The sequence below is a fragment of the Pleurodeles waltl genome, chromosome 4_2, assembly GCF_031143425.1.
Source record: "Pleurodeles waltl isolate 20211129_DDA chromosome 4_2, aPleWal1.hap1.20221129, whole genome shotgun sequence".
NCBI lineage: Eukaryota > Metazoa > Chordata > Amphibia > Caudata > Salamandridae > Pleurodeles > Pleurodeles waltl.
In genome coordinates, this window is record NC_090443.1 from 1,015,701,297 (window position 1) to 1,015,714,667 (window position 13,371).

The 13,371-nt window shown below is 44.6% G+C and overlaps 6 non-coding genes across 6 annotated transcripts; all 6 read left to right on the forward strand.

The window, feature by feature from the left end:
- Positions 1-702: 702 nt before the first annotated feature.
- TRNAA-UGC (transfer RNA alanine (anticodon UGC)) lies at positions 703-774 on the forward strand. The gene has a single exon. It is a non-coding gene; the product is annotated as a tRNA-Ala (tRNA).
- A 2,089-nt stretch (positions 775-2,863) lies between these two features.
- On the forward strand, positions 2,864-2,935 carry TRNAA-UGC (transfer RNA alanine (anticodon UGC)). The gene has a single exon. It is a non-coding gene; the product is annotated as a tRNA-Ala (tRNA).
- Positions 2,936-5,024: 2,089 nt separating this feature from the next.
- Positions 5,025-5,096, forward strand: TRNAA-UGC (transfer RNA alanine (anticodon UGC)). Its single transcript has one exon. It is a non-coding gene; the product is annotated as a tRNA-Ala (tRNA).
- A 2,090-nt stretch (positions 5,097-7,186) lies between these two features.
- TRNAA-UGC (transfer RNA alanine (anticodon UGC)) lies at positions 7,187-7,258 on the forward strand. The gene has a single exon. It is a non-coding gene; the product is annotated as a tRNA-Ala (tRNA).
- Positions 7,259-9,348: 2,090 nt separating this feature from the next.
- TRNAA-UGC (transfer RNA alanine (anticodon UGC)) lies at positions 9,349-9,420 on the forward strand. Its single transcript has one exon. It is a non-coding gene; the product is annotated as a tRNA-Ala (tRNA).
- A 2,090-nt stretch (positions 9,421-11,510) lies between these two features.
- Positions 11,511-11,582, forward strand: TRNAA-UGC (transfer RNA alanine (anticodon UGC)). The gene has a single exon. It is a non-coding gene; the product is annotated as a tRNA-Ala (tRNA).
- The last annotated feature ends 1,789 nt before the right edge of the window (positions 11,583-13,371 follow it).

Below are 13,371 nucleotides of genomic sequence, written 5' to 3' on the forward strand. Positions count from 1 at the left end.
GCCTACTGCACAGAAGGCCGCACAAACCCTCCCAGAAATACGTCTATACCCCTTGAAGAGGAAAGGAGGCAAAAACGCTTATCTTATCTTGGAATATAAATACGATACGATTGACTCGCTGGATTAAAATCATATGGAGTTATAATGGTCAGAAGATATTTCTTTCCAGTGATTAAACCCACACCCCCTACAATTAGCCATGCGAAAGAGTCAGGGAATACCTTTCACCTCTCTCAGAAAGATCACATGAATTTTTCCCCCACGTAACTGAGAATTTAATGGACTAAAACTCAGAATTAAGGTGCCGTCCTTAGCAATAGATGCACCTGGATCTCAACTCTTTACGTGCTTATGTAACATAGCTGTGTGTCCTGCAGTAAGAGCAGGAGTACCTTAATTCGTCTCAGGACATTTGTAAGCAGCACTCAACCATATTCTTCTTTCATGTAACCTTAACCAGTTGCCTTGAATACTCTGGCATGTTTAGATCGCATCTAGCTGTTGTATGTGGGGAATTTATTCATTCCAGGGTGAGGCTTATTCCATAAAATGGTGCTATACAATCCAGATGTAAGTCATGGGGAATCCCACATCTGACACCTTATTTTCTAGTGCCATATGTGGTGAATTTGAGGTACATAGAATTCCAGATTTCCTTCGGTGAAGCAAGGTCAGCCCGCCCCACCCCCACCCCAGGACATGGGGGATGTAGCTCAGTGGTAGAGCGCATGCTTTGCATGTATGAGGCCCCGGGTTCGATCCCCGGCATCTCCAGCCTTTTGCCAGGCTCATCTTGCCTTTTGGCAGAACCCTAGGCTGTCACCATGGGTCAGGAAGTGAGATGACATGCAGCTGGGGCCAGACCACCGCCGACATTGCCCGGCTCTTGCCTTGGAAAAGCTTGTGAAATGGGGCTATCTCATTTTCGGTCTTTATATTTCTCCCCCAAGAAACCAAAGTGGTGGTTCATCTTGGCAATCTCGGTATAGAAAACGGTCACAGCTGTCTTGGCCATTGATGTGAATTCTTCCTCTAAACCAGAGACTCCTTACAGAAGGTTTAAGAAAAACTGAATGTCTTCTTTATCCCAATCACTTGCGATTGGTCCATGAATCTACCGATTTTGCTTTTCCCTTTCCATTCACAGAGGCATTAAACATGCATGTTCTTCATGCTCAGTGCGTAGTGATGCATGTAGTAATGCCTCCCCTAACTTTCTGGCCTCTCCTTGACGTTTCCATGCTGTCATACTTTGGTCACAAATGCTTCCAAAGGGCTGTGGACTACCTTTGCCCCATACCCTTTGATCACATTTCCTTTTGTGTAGAATTTCAATTTCTAGGTCCCCTTCTTTCCTTCAAGCCAGCCCAGCACATTAAGGTAGGTAAGCAATCCCCCTTTAAGTTGAAAAGATGTAGCTGAGAAAGCATTCTAGGAAGTGGCCATTTGGAGAGCTAGCCCTAGGTCGTATTCATGAGTTTTCTCATTCCACTGCAGCACCCGCACCCAACTGCGCCACAACCATTATTGAAAGACAGATGAATGCATCACGGAAAGCTTTGCTGTCTCCGCCTTCGATAGCTCAGTTGATAGAACGGCCGAGAGTAGTGCAAAAACAGTAACCCTTAATTCGCCGGTTCAAATCTGCCGCGGAGGACTTCGCCCTTTAGGTTTCCATGCCTTCTCTGTTATTAAGACATTATGTTCCCCTCTGATTAAGAAAAAAAAAAATTCCGAGCTCCAAGTAAATGCTGGGACAGAAGGGTAGATGTCTTCTGTTTTCTAATGAAATTGACCACATCCTCATTTCTGAGGGATGTGGGAAGAGAAGTAAGCAAGGACCTGCAGATCAGAATTCATTCCAAAGCCTTGACTAAATATATGAAGGCACTTGGAAGACTTCCAGTCTCATTGTACCAAAGTAGATGTTTTGTCAGCCGACCCAGCTACTACTTGCCTACAATGAGAGCGGTCATATTTATATATATGCGAGAGGGAATTTAGAAAGCCACCATCTCCCTAAAACTGAGCAAGATGCGAAGTGGAGTAATAGTTTACAGATTTGGAGAAAATCTGAGATGTTCGTCTTGCCAAAAGGAGCACAGAAATACCCTCTCTGAGGATCAAACTCAGGACTTTCAGATTATGAGACTGACGCACTGCCTACTGCACAGAAGGCCGCACAAACCCTCCCAGAAATACGTCTATACCCCTTGAAGAGGAAAGGAGGCAAAAACGCTTATCTTATCTTGGAATATAAATACGATACGATTGACTCGCTGGATTAAAATCATATGGAGTTATAATGGTCAGAAGATATTTCTTTCCAGTGATTAAACCCACACCCCCTACAATTAGCCATGCGAAAGAGTCAGGGAATACCTTTCACCTCTCTCAGAAAGATCACATGAATTTTTCCCCCACGTAACTGAGAATTTAATGGACTAAAACTCAGAATTAAGGTGCCGTCCTTAGCAATAGATGCACCTGGATCTCAACTCTTTACGTGCTTATGTAACATAGCTGTGTGTCCTGCAGTAAGAGCAGGAGTACCTTAATTCGTCTCAGGACATTTGTAAGCAGCACTCAACCATATTCTTCTTTCATGTAACCTTAACCAGTTGCCTTGAATACTCTGGCATGTTTAGATCGCATCTAGCTGTTGTATGTGGGGAATTTATTCATTCCAGGGTGAGGCTTATTCCATAAAATGGTGCTATACAATCCAGATGTAAGTCATGGGGAATCCCACATCTGACACCTTATTTTCTAGTGCCATATGTGGTGAATTTGAGGTACATAGAATTCCAGATTTCCTTCGGTGAAGCAAGGTCAGCCCGCCCCACCCCCACCCCAGGACATGGGGGATGTAGCTCAGTGGTAGAGCGCATGCTTTGCATGTATGAGGCCCCGGGTTCGATCCCCGGCATCTCCAGCCTTTTGCCAGGCTCATCTTGCCTTTTGGCAGAACCCTAGGCTGTCACCATGGGTCAGGAAGTGAGATGACATGCAGCTGGGGCCAGACCACCGCCGACATTGCCCGGCTCTTGCCTTGGAAAAGCTTGTGAAATGGGGCTATCTCATTTTCGGTCTTTATATTTCTCCCCCAAGAAACCAAAGTGGTGGTTCATCTTGGCAATCTCGGTATAGAAAACGGTCACAGCTGTCTTGGCCATTGATGTGAATTCTTCCTCTAAACCAGAGACTCCTTACAGAAGGTTTAAGAAAAACTGAATGTCTTCTTTATCCCAATCACTTGCGATTGGTCCATGAATCTACCGATTTTGCTTTTCCCTTTCCATTCACAGAGGCATTAAACATGCATGTTCTTCATGCTCAGTGCGTAGTGATGCATGTAGTAATGCCTCCCCTAACTTTCTGGCCTCTCCTTGACGTTTCCATGCTGTCATACTTTGGTCACAAATGCTTCCAAAGGGCTGTGGACTACCTTTGCCCCATACCCTTTGATCACATTTCCTTTTGTGTAGAATTTCAATTTCTAGGTCCCCTTCTTTCCTTCAAGCCAGCCCAGCACATTAAGGTAGGTAAGCAATCCCCCTTTAAGTTGAAAAGATGTAGCTGAGAAAGCATTCTAGGAAGTGGCCATTTGGAGAGCTAGCCCTAGGTCGTATTCATGAGTTTTCTCATTCCACTGCAGCACCCGCACCCAACTGCGCCACAACCATTATTGAAAGACAGATGAATGCATCACGGAAAGCTTTGCTGTCTCCGCCTTCGATAGCTCAGTTGATAGAGCGGCCGAGAGTAGTGCAAAAACAGTAACCCTTAATTCGCCGGTTCAAATCTGCCGCGGAGGACTTCGCCCTTTAGGTTTCCATCGCCTTCTCTGTTATTAAGACATTATGTTCCCCTCTGATTAAGAAAAAAAAAATTCCGAGCTCCAAGTAAATGCTGGGACAGAAGGGTAGATGTCTTCTGTTTTCTAATGAAATTGACCACATCCTCATTTCTGAGGGATGTGGGAAGAGAAGTAAGCAAGGACCTGCAGATCAGAATTCATTCCAAAGCCTTGACTAAATATATGAAGGCACTTGGAAGACTTCCAGTCTCATTGTACCAAAGTAGATGTTTTGTCAGCCGACCCAGCTACTACTTGCCTACAATGAGAGCGGTCATATTTATATATATGCGAGAGGGAATTTAGAAAGCCACCATCTCCCTAAAACTGAGCAAGATGCGAAGTGGAGTAATAGTTTACAGATTTGGAGAAAATCTGAGATGTTCGTCTTGCCAAAAGGAGCACAGAAATACCCTCTCTGAGGATCAAACTCAGGACTTTCAGATTATGAGACTGACGCACTGCCTACTGCACAGAAGGCCGCACAAACCCTCCCAGAAATACGTCTATACCCCTTGAAGAGGAAAGGAGGCAAAAACGCTTATCTTATCTTGGAATATAAATACGATACGATTGACTCGCTGGATTAAAATCATATGGAGTTATAATGGTCAGAAGATATTTCTTTCCAGTGATTAAACCCACACCCCCTACAATTAGCCATGCGAAAGAGTCAGGGAATACCTTTCACCTCTCTCAGAAAGATCACATGAATTTTTCCCCCACGTAACTGAGAATTTAATGGACTAAAACTCAGAATTAAGGTGCCGTCCTTAGCAATAGATGCACCTGGATCTCAACTCTTTACGTGCTTATGTAACATAGCTGTGTGTCCTGCAGTAAGAGCAGGAGTACCTTAATTCGTCTCAGGACATTTGTAAGCAGCACTCAACCATATTCTTCTTTCATGTAACCTTAACCAGTTGCCTTGAATACTCTGGCATGTTTAGATCGCATCTAGCTGTTGTATGTGGGGAATTTATTCATTCCAGGGTGAGGCTTATTCCATAAAATGGTGCTATACAATCCAGATGTAAGTCATGGGGAATCCCACATCTGACACCTTATTTTCTAGTGCCATATGTGGTGAATTTGAGGTACATAGAATTCCAGATTTCCTTCGGTGAAGCAAGGTCAGCCCGCCCCACCCCCACCCCAGGACATGGGGGATGTAGCTCAGTGGTAGAGCGCATGCTTTGCATGTATGAGGCCCCGGGTTCGATCCCCGGCATCTCCAGCCTTTTGCCAGGCTCATCTTGCCTTTTGGCAGAACCCTAGGCTGTCACCATGGGTCAGGAAGTGAGATGACATGCAGCTGGGGCCAGACCACCGCCGACATTGCCCGGCTCTTGCCTTGGAAAAGCTTGTGAAATGGGGCTATCTCATTTTCGGTCTTTATATTTCTCCCCCAAGAAACCAAAGTGGTGGTTCATCTTGGCAATCTCGGTATAGAAAACGGTCACAGCTGTCTTGGCCATTGATGTGAATTCTTCCTCTAAACCAGAGACTCCTTACAGAAGGTTTAAGAAAAACTGAATGTCTTCTTTATCCCAATCACTTGCGATTGGTCCATGAATCTACCGATTTTGCTTTTCCCTTTCCATTCACAGAGGCATTAAACATGCATGTTCTTCATGCTCAGTGCGTAGTGATGCATGTAGTAATGCCTCCCCTAACTTTCTGGCCTCTCCTTGACGTTTCCATGCTGTCATACTTTGGTCACAAATGCTTCCAAAGGGCTGTGGACTACCTTTGCCCCATACCCTTTGATCACATTTCCTTTTGTGTAGAATTTCAATTTCTAGGTCCCCTTCTTTCCTTCAAGCCAGCCCAGCACATTAAGGTAGGTAAGCAATCCCCCTTTAAGTTGAAAAGATGTAGCTGAGAAAGCATTCTAGGAAGTGGCCATTTGGAGAGCTAGCCCTAGGTCGTATTCATGAGTTTTCTCATTCCACTGCAGCACCCGCACCCAACTGCGCCACAACCATTATTGAAAGACAGATGAATGCATCACGGAAAGCTTTGCTGTCTCCGCCTTCGATAGCTCAGTTGATAGAGCGGCCGAGAGTAGTGCAAAAACAGTAACCCTTAATTCGCCGGTTCAAATCTGCCGCGGAGGACTTCGCCCTTTAGGTTTCCATCGCCTTCTCTGTTATTAAGACATTATGTTCCCCTCTGATTAAGAAAAAAAAAAATTCCGAGCTCCAAGTAAATGCTGGGACAGAAGGGTAGATGTCTTCTGTTTTCTAATGAAATTGACCACATCCTCATTTCTGAGGGATGTGGGAAGAGAAGTAAGCAAGGACCTGCAGATCAGAATTCATTCCAAAGCCTTGACTAAATATATGAAGGCACTTGGAAGACTTCCAGTCTCATTGTACCAAAGTAGATGTTTTGTCAGCCGACCCAGCTACTACTTGCCTACAATGAGAGCGGTCATATTTATATATATGCGAGAGGGAATTTAGAAAGCCACCATCTCCCTAAAACTGAGCAAGATGCGAAGTGGAGTAATAGTTTACAGATTTGGAGAAAATCTGAGATGTTCGTCTTGCCAAAAGGAGCACAGAAATACCCTCTCTGAGGATCAAACTCAGGACTTTCAGATTATGAGACTGACGCACTGCCTACTGCACAGAAGGCCGCACAAACCCTCCCAGAAATACGTCTATACCCCTTGAAGAGGAAAGGAGGCAAAAACGCTTATCTTATCTTGGAATATAAATACGATACGATTGACTCGCTGGATTAAAATCATATGGAGTTATAATGGTCAGAAGATATTTCTTTCCAGTGATTAAACCCACACCCCCTACAATTAGCCATGCGAAAGAGTCAGGGAATACCTTTCACCTCTCTCAGAAAGATCACATGAATTTTTCCCCCACGTAACTGAGAATTTAATGGACTAAAACTCAGAATTAAGGTGCCGTCCTTAGCAATAGATGCACCTGGATCTCAACTCTTTACGTGCTTATGTAACATAGCTGTGTGTCCTGCAGTAAGAGCAGGAGTACCTTAATTCGTCTCAGGACATTTGTAAGCAGCACTCAACCATATTCTTCTTTCATGTAACCTTAACCAGTTGCCTTGAATACTCTGGCATGTTTAGATCGCATCTAGCTGTTGTATGTGGGGAATTTATTCATTCCAGGGTGAGGCTTATTCCATAAAATGGTGCTATACAATCCAGATGTAAGTCATGGGGAATCCCACATCTGACACCTTATTTTCTAGTGCCATATGTGGTGAATTTGAGGTACATAGAATTCCAGATTTCCTTCGGTGAAGCAAGGTCAGCCCGCCCCACCCCCACCCCAGGACATGGGGGATGTAGCTCAGTGGTAGAGCGCATGCTTTGCATGTATGAGGCCCCGGGTTCGATCCCCGGCATCTCCAGCCTTTTGCCAGGCTCATCTTGCCTTTTGGCAGAACCCTAGGCTGTCACCATGGGTCAGGAAGTGAGATGACATGCAGCTGGGGCCAGACCACCGCCGACATTGCCCGGCTCTTGCCTTGGAAAAGCTTGTGAAATGGGGCTATCTCATTTTCGGTCTTTATATTTCTCCCCCAAGAAACCAAAGTGGTGGTTCATCTTGGCAATCTCGGTATAGAAAACGGTCACAGCTGTCTTGGCCATTGATGTGAATTCTTCCTCTAAACCAGAGACTCCTTACAGAAGGTTTAAGAAAAACTGAATGTCTTCTTTATCCCAATCACTTGCGATTGGTCCATGAATCTACCGATTTTGCTTTTCCCTTTCCATTCACAGAGGCATTAAACATGCATGTTCTTCATGCTCAGTGCGTAGTGATGCATGTAGTAATGCCTCCCCTAACTTTCTGGCCTCTCCTTGACGTTTCCATGCTGTCATACTTTGGTCACAAATGCTTCCAAAGGGCTGTGGACTACCTTTGCCCCATACCCTTTGATCACATTTCCTTTTGTGTAGAATTTCAATTTCTAGGTCCCCTTCTTTCCTTCAAGCCAGCCCAGCACATTAAGGTAGGTAAGCAATCCCCCTTTAAGTTGAAAAGATGTAGCTGAGAAAGCATTCTAGGAAGTGGCCATTTGGAGAGCTAGCCCTAGGTCGTATTCATGAGTTTTCTCATTCCACTGCAGCACCCGCACCCAACTGCGCCACAACCATTATTGAAAGACAGATGAATGCATCACGGAAAGCTTTGCTGTCTCCGCCTTCGATAGCTCAGTTGATAGAGCGGCCGAGAGTAGTGCAAAAACAGTAACCCTTAATTCGCCGGTTCAAATCTGCCGCGGAGGACTTCGCCCTTTAGGTTTCCATCGCCTTCTCTGTTATTAAGACATTATGTTCCCCTCTGATTAAGAAAAAAAAAAATTCCGAGCTCCAAGTAAATGCTGGGACAGAAGGGTAGATGTCTTCTGTTTTCTAATGAAATTGACCACATCCTCATTTCTGAGGGATGTGGGAAGAGAAGTAAGCAAGGACCTGCAGATCAGAATTCATTCCAAAGCCTTGACTAAATATATGAAGGCACTTGGAAGACTTCCAGTCTCATTGTACCAAAGTAGATGTTTTGTCAGCCGACCCAGCTACTACTTGCCTACAATGAGAGCGGTCATATTTATATATATGCGAGAGGGAATTTAGAAAGCCACCATCTCCCTAAAACTGAGCAAGATGCGAAGTGGAGTAATAGTTTACAGATTTGGAGAAAATCTGAGATGTTCGTCTTGCCAAAAGGAGCACAGAAATACCCTCTCTGAGGATCAAACTCAGGACTTTCAGATTATGAGACTGACGCACTGCCTACTGCACAGAAGGCCGCACAAACCCTCCCAGAAATACGTCTATACCCCTTGAAGAGGAAAGGAGGCAAAAACGCTTATCTTATCTTGGAATATAAATACGATACGATTGACTCGCTGGATTAAAATCATATGGAGTTATAATGGTCAGAAGATATTTCTTTCCAGTGATTAAACCCACACCCCCTACAATTAGCCATGCGAAAGAGTCAGGGAATACCTTTCACCTCTCTCAGAAAGATCACATGAATTTTTCCCCCACGTAACTGAGAATTTAATGGACTAAAACTCAGAATTAAGGTGCCGTCCTTAGCAATAGATGCACCTGGATCTCAACTCTTTACGTGCTTATGTAACATAGCTGTGTGTCCTGCAGTAAGAGCAGGAGTACCTTAATTCGTCTCAGGACATTTGTAAGCAGCACTCAACCATATTCTTCTTTCATGTAACCTTAACCAGTTGCCTTGAATACTCTGGCATGTTTAGATCGCATCTAGCTGTTGTATGTGGGGAATTTATTCATTCCAGGGTGAGGCTTATTCCATAAAATGGTGCTATACAATCCAGATGTAAGTCATGGGGAATCCCACATCTGACACCTTATTTTCTAGTGCCATATGTGGTGAATTTGAGGTACATAGAATTCCAGATTTCCTTCGGTGAAGCAAGGTCAGCCCGCCCCACCCCCACCCCAGGACATGGGGGATGTAGCTCAGTGGTAGAGCGCATGCTTTGCATGTATGAGGGCCCGGGTTCGATCCCCGGCATCTCCAGCCTTTTGCCAGGCTCATCTTGCCTTTTGGCAGAACCCTAGGCTGTCACCATGGGTCAGGAAGTGAGATGACATGCAGCTGGGGCCAGACCACCGCCGACATTGCCCGGCTCTTGCCTTGGAAAAGCTTGTGAAATGGGGCTATCTCATTTTCGGTCTTTATATTTCTCCCCCAAGAAACCAAAGTGGTGGTTCATCTTGGCAATCTCGGTATAGAAAACGGTCACAGCTGTCTTGGCCATTGATGTGAATTCTTCCTCTAAACCAGAGACTCCTTACAGAAGGTTTAAGAAAAACTGAATGTCTTCTTTATCCCAATCACTTGCGATTGGTCCATGAATCTACCGATTTTGCTTTTCCCTTTCCATTCACAGAGGCATTAAACATGCATGTTCTTCATGCTCAGTGCGTAGTGATGCATGTAGTAATGCCTCCCCTAACTTTCTGGCCTCTCCTTGACGTTTCCATGCTGTCATACTTTGGTCACAAATGCTTCCAAAGGGCTGTGGACTACCTTTGCCCCATACCCTTTGATCACATTTCCTTTTGTGTAGAATTTCAATTTCTAGGTCCCCTTCTTTCCTTCAAGCCAGCCCAGCACATTAAGGTAGGTAAGCAATCCCCCTTTAAGTTGAAAAGATGTAGCTGAGAAAGCATTCTAGGAAGTGGCCATTTGGAGAGCTAGCCCTAGGTCGTATTCATGAGTTTTCTCATTCCACTGCAGCACCCGCACCCAACTGCGCCACAACCATTATTGAAAGACAGATGAATGCATCACGGAAAGCTTTGCTGTCTCCGCCTTCGATAGCTCAGTTGATAGAACGGCCGAGAGTAGTGCAAAAACAGTAACCCTTAATTCGCCGGTTCAAATCTGCCGCGGAGGACTTCGCCCTTTAGGTTTCCATCGCCTTCTCTGTTATTAAGACATTATGTTCCCCTCTGATTAAGAAAAAAAAAAATTCCGAGCTCCAAGTAAATGCTGGGACAGAAGGGTAGATGTCTTCTGTTTTCTAATGAAATTGACCACATCCTCATTTCTGAGGGATGTGGGAAGAGAAGTAAGCAAGGACCTGCAGATCAGAATTCATTCCAAAGCCTTGACTAAATATATGAAGGCACTTGGAAGACTTCCAGTCTCATTGTACCAAAGTAGATGTTTTGTCAGCCGACCCAGCTACTACTTGCCTACAATGAGAGCGGTCATATTTATATATATGCGAGAGGGAATTTAGAAAGCCACCATCTCCCTAAAACTGAGCAAGATGCGAAGTGGAGTAATAGTTTACAGATTTGGAGAAAATCTGAGATGTTCGTCTTGCCAAAAGGAGCACAGAAATACCCTCTCTGAGGATCAAACTCAGGACTTTCAGATTATGAGACTGACGCACTGCCTACTGCACAGAAGGCCGCACAAACCCTCCCAGAAATACGTCTATACCCCTTGAAGAGGAAAGGAGGCAAAAACGCTTATCTTATCTTGGAATATAAATACGATACGATTGACTCGCTGGATTAAAATCATATGGAGTTATAATGGTCAGAAGATATTTCTTTCCAGTGATTAAACCCACACCCCCTACAATTAGCCATGCGAAAGAGTCAGGGAATACCTTTCACCTCTCTCAGAAAGATCACATGAATTTTTCCCCCACGTAACTGAGAATTTAATGGACTAAAACTCAGAATTAAGGTGCCGTCCTTAGCAATAGATGCACCTGGATCTCAACTCTTTACGTGCTTATGTAACATAGCTGTGTGTCCTGCAGTAAGAGCAGGAGTACCTTAATTCGTCTCAGGACATTTGTAAGCAGCACTCAACCATATTCTTCTTTCATGTAACCTTAACCAGTTGCCTTGAATACTCTGGCATGTTTAGATCGCATCTAGCTGTTGTATGTGGGGAATTTATTCATTCCAGGGTGAGGCTTATTCCATAAAATGGTGCTATACAATCCAGATGTAAGTCATGGGGAATCCCACATCTGACACCTTATTTTCTAGTGCCATATGTGGTGAATTTGAGGTACATAGAATTCCAGATTTCCTTCGGTGAAGCAAGGTCAGCCCGCCCCACCCCCACCCCAGGACATGGGGGATGTAGCTCAGTGGTAGAGCGCATGCTTTGCATGTATGAGGCCCCGGGTTCGATCCCCGGCATCTCCAGCCTTTTGCCAGGCTCATCTTGCCTTTTGGCAGAACCCTAGGCTGTCACCATGGGTCAGGAAGTGAGATGACATGCAGCTGGGGCCAGACCACCGCCGACATTGCCCGGCTCTTGCCTTGGAAAAGCTTGTGAAATGGGGCTATCTCATTTTCGGTCTTTATATTTCTCCCCCAAGAAACCAAAGTGGTGGTTCATCTTGGCAATCTCGGTATAGAAAACGGTCACAGCTGTCTTGGCCATTGATGTGAATTCTTCCTCTAAACCAGAGACTCCTTACAGAAGGTTTAAGAAAAACTGAATGTCTTCTTTATCCCAATCACTTGCGATTGGTCCATGAATCTACCGATTTTGCTTTTCCCTTTCCATTCACAGAGGCATTAAACATGCATGTTCTTCATGCTCAGTGCGTAGTGATGCATGTAGTAATGCCTCCCCTAACTTTCTGGCCTCTCCTTGACGTTTCCATGCTGTCATACTTTGGTCACAAATGCTTCCAAAGGGCTGTGGACTACCTTTGCCCCATACCCTTTGATCACATTTCCTTTTGTGTAGAATTTCAATTTCTAGGTCCCCTTCTTTCCTTCAAGCCAGCCCAGCACATTAAGGTAGGTAAGCAATCCCCCTTTAAGTTGAAAAGATGTAGCTGAGAAAGCATTCTAGGAAGTGGCCATTTGGAGAGCTAGCCCTAGGTCGTATTCATGAGTTTTCTCATTCCACTGCAGCACCCGCACCCAACTGCGCCACAACCATTATTGAAAGACAGATGAATGCATCACGGAAAGCTTTGCTGTCTCCGCCTTCGATAGCTCAGTTGATAGAGCGGCCGAGAGTAGTGCAAAAACAGTAACCCTTAATTCGCCGGTTCAAATCTGCCGCGGAGGACTTCGCCCTTTAGGTTTCCATCGCCTTCTCTGTTATTAAGACATTATGTTCCCCTCTGATTAAGAAAAAAAAAATTCCGAGCTCCAAGTAAATGCTGGGACAGAAGGGTAGATGTCTTCTGTTTTCTAATGAAATTGACCACATCCTCATTTCTGAGGGATGTGGGAAGAGAAGTAAGCAAGGACCTGCAGATCAGAATTCATTCCAAAGCCTTGACTAAATATATGAAGGCACTTGGAAGACTTCCAGTCTCATTGTACCAAAGTAGATGTTTTGTCAGCCGACCCAGCTACTACTTGCCTACAATGAGAGCGGTCATATTTATATATATGCGAGAGGGAATTTAGAAAGCCACCATCTCCCTAAAACTGAGCAAGATGCGAAGTGGAGTAATAGTTTACAGATTTGGAGAAAATCTGAGATGTTCGTCTTGCCAAAAGGAGCACAGAAATACCCTCTCTGAGGATCAAACTCAGGACTTTCAGATTATGAGACTGACGCACTGCCTACTGCACAGAAGGCCGCACAAACCCTCCCAGAAATACGTCTATACCCCTTGAAGAGGAAAGGAGGCAAAAACGCTTATCTTATCTTGGAATATAAATACGATACGATTGACTCGCTGGATTAAAATCATATGGAGTTATAATGGTCAGAAGATATTTCTTTCCAGTGATTAAACCCACACCCCCTACAATTAGCCATGCGAAAGAGTCAGGGAATACCTTTCACCTCTCTCAGAAAGATCACATGAATTTTTCCCCCACGTAACTGAGAATTTAATGGACTAAAACTCAGAATTAAGGTGCCGTCCTTAGCAATAGATGCACCTGGATCTCAACTCTTTACGTGCTTATGTAACATAGCTGTGTGTCCTGCAGTAAGAGCAGGAGTACCTTAATTCGT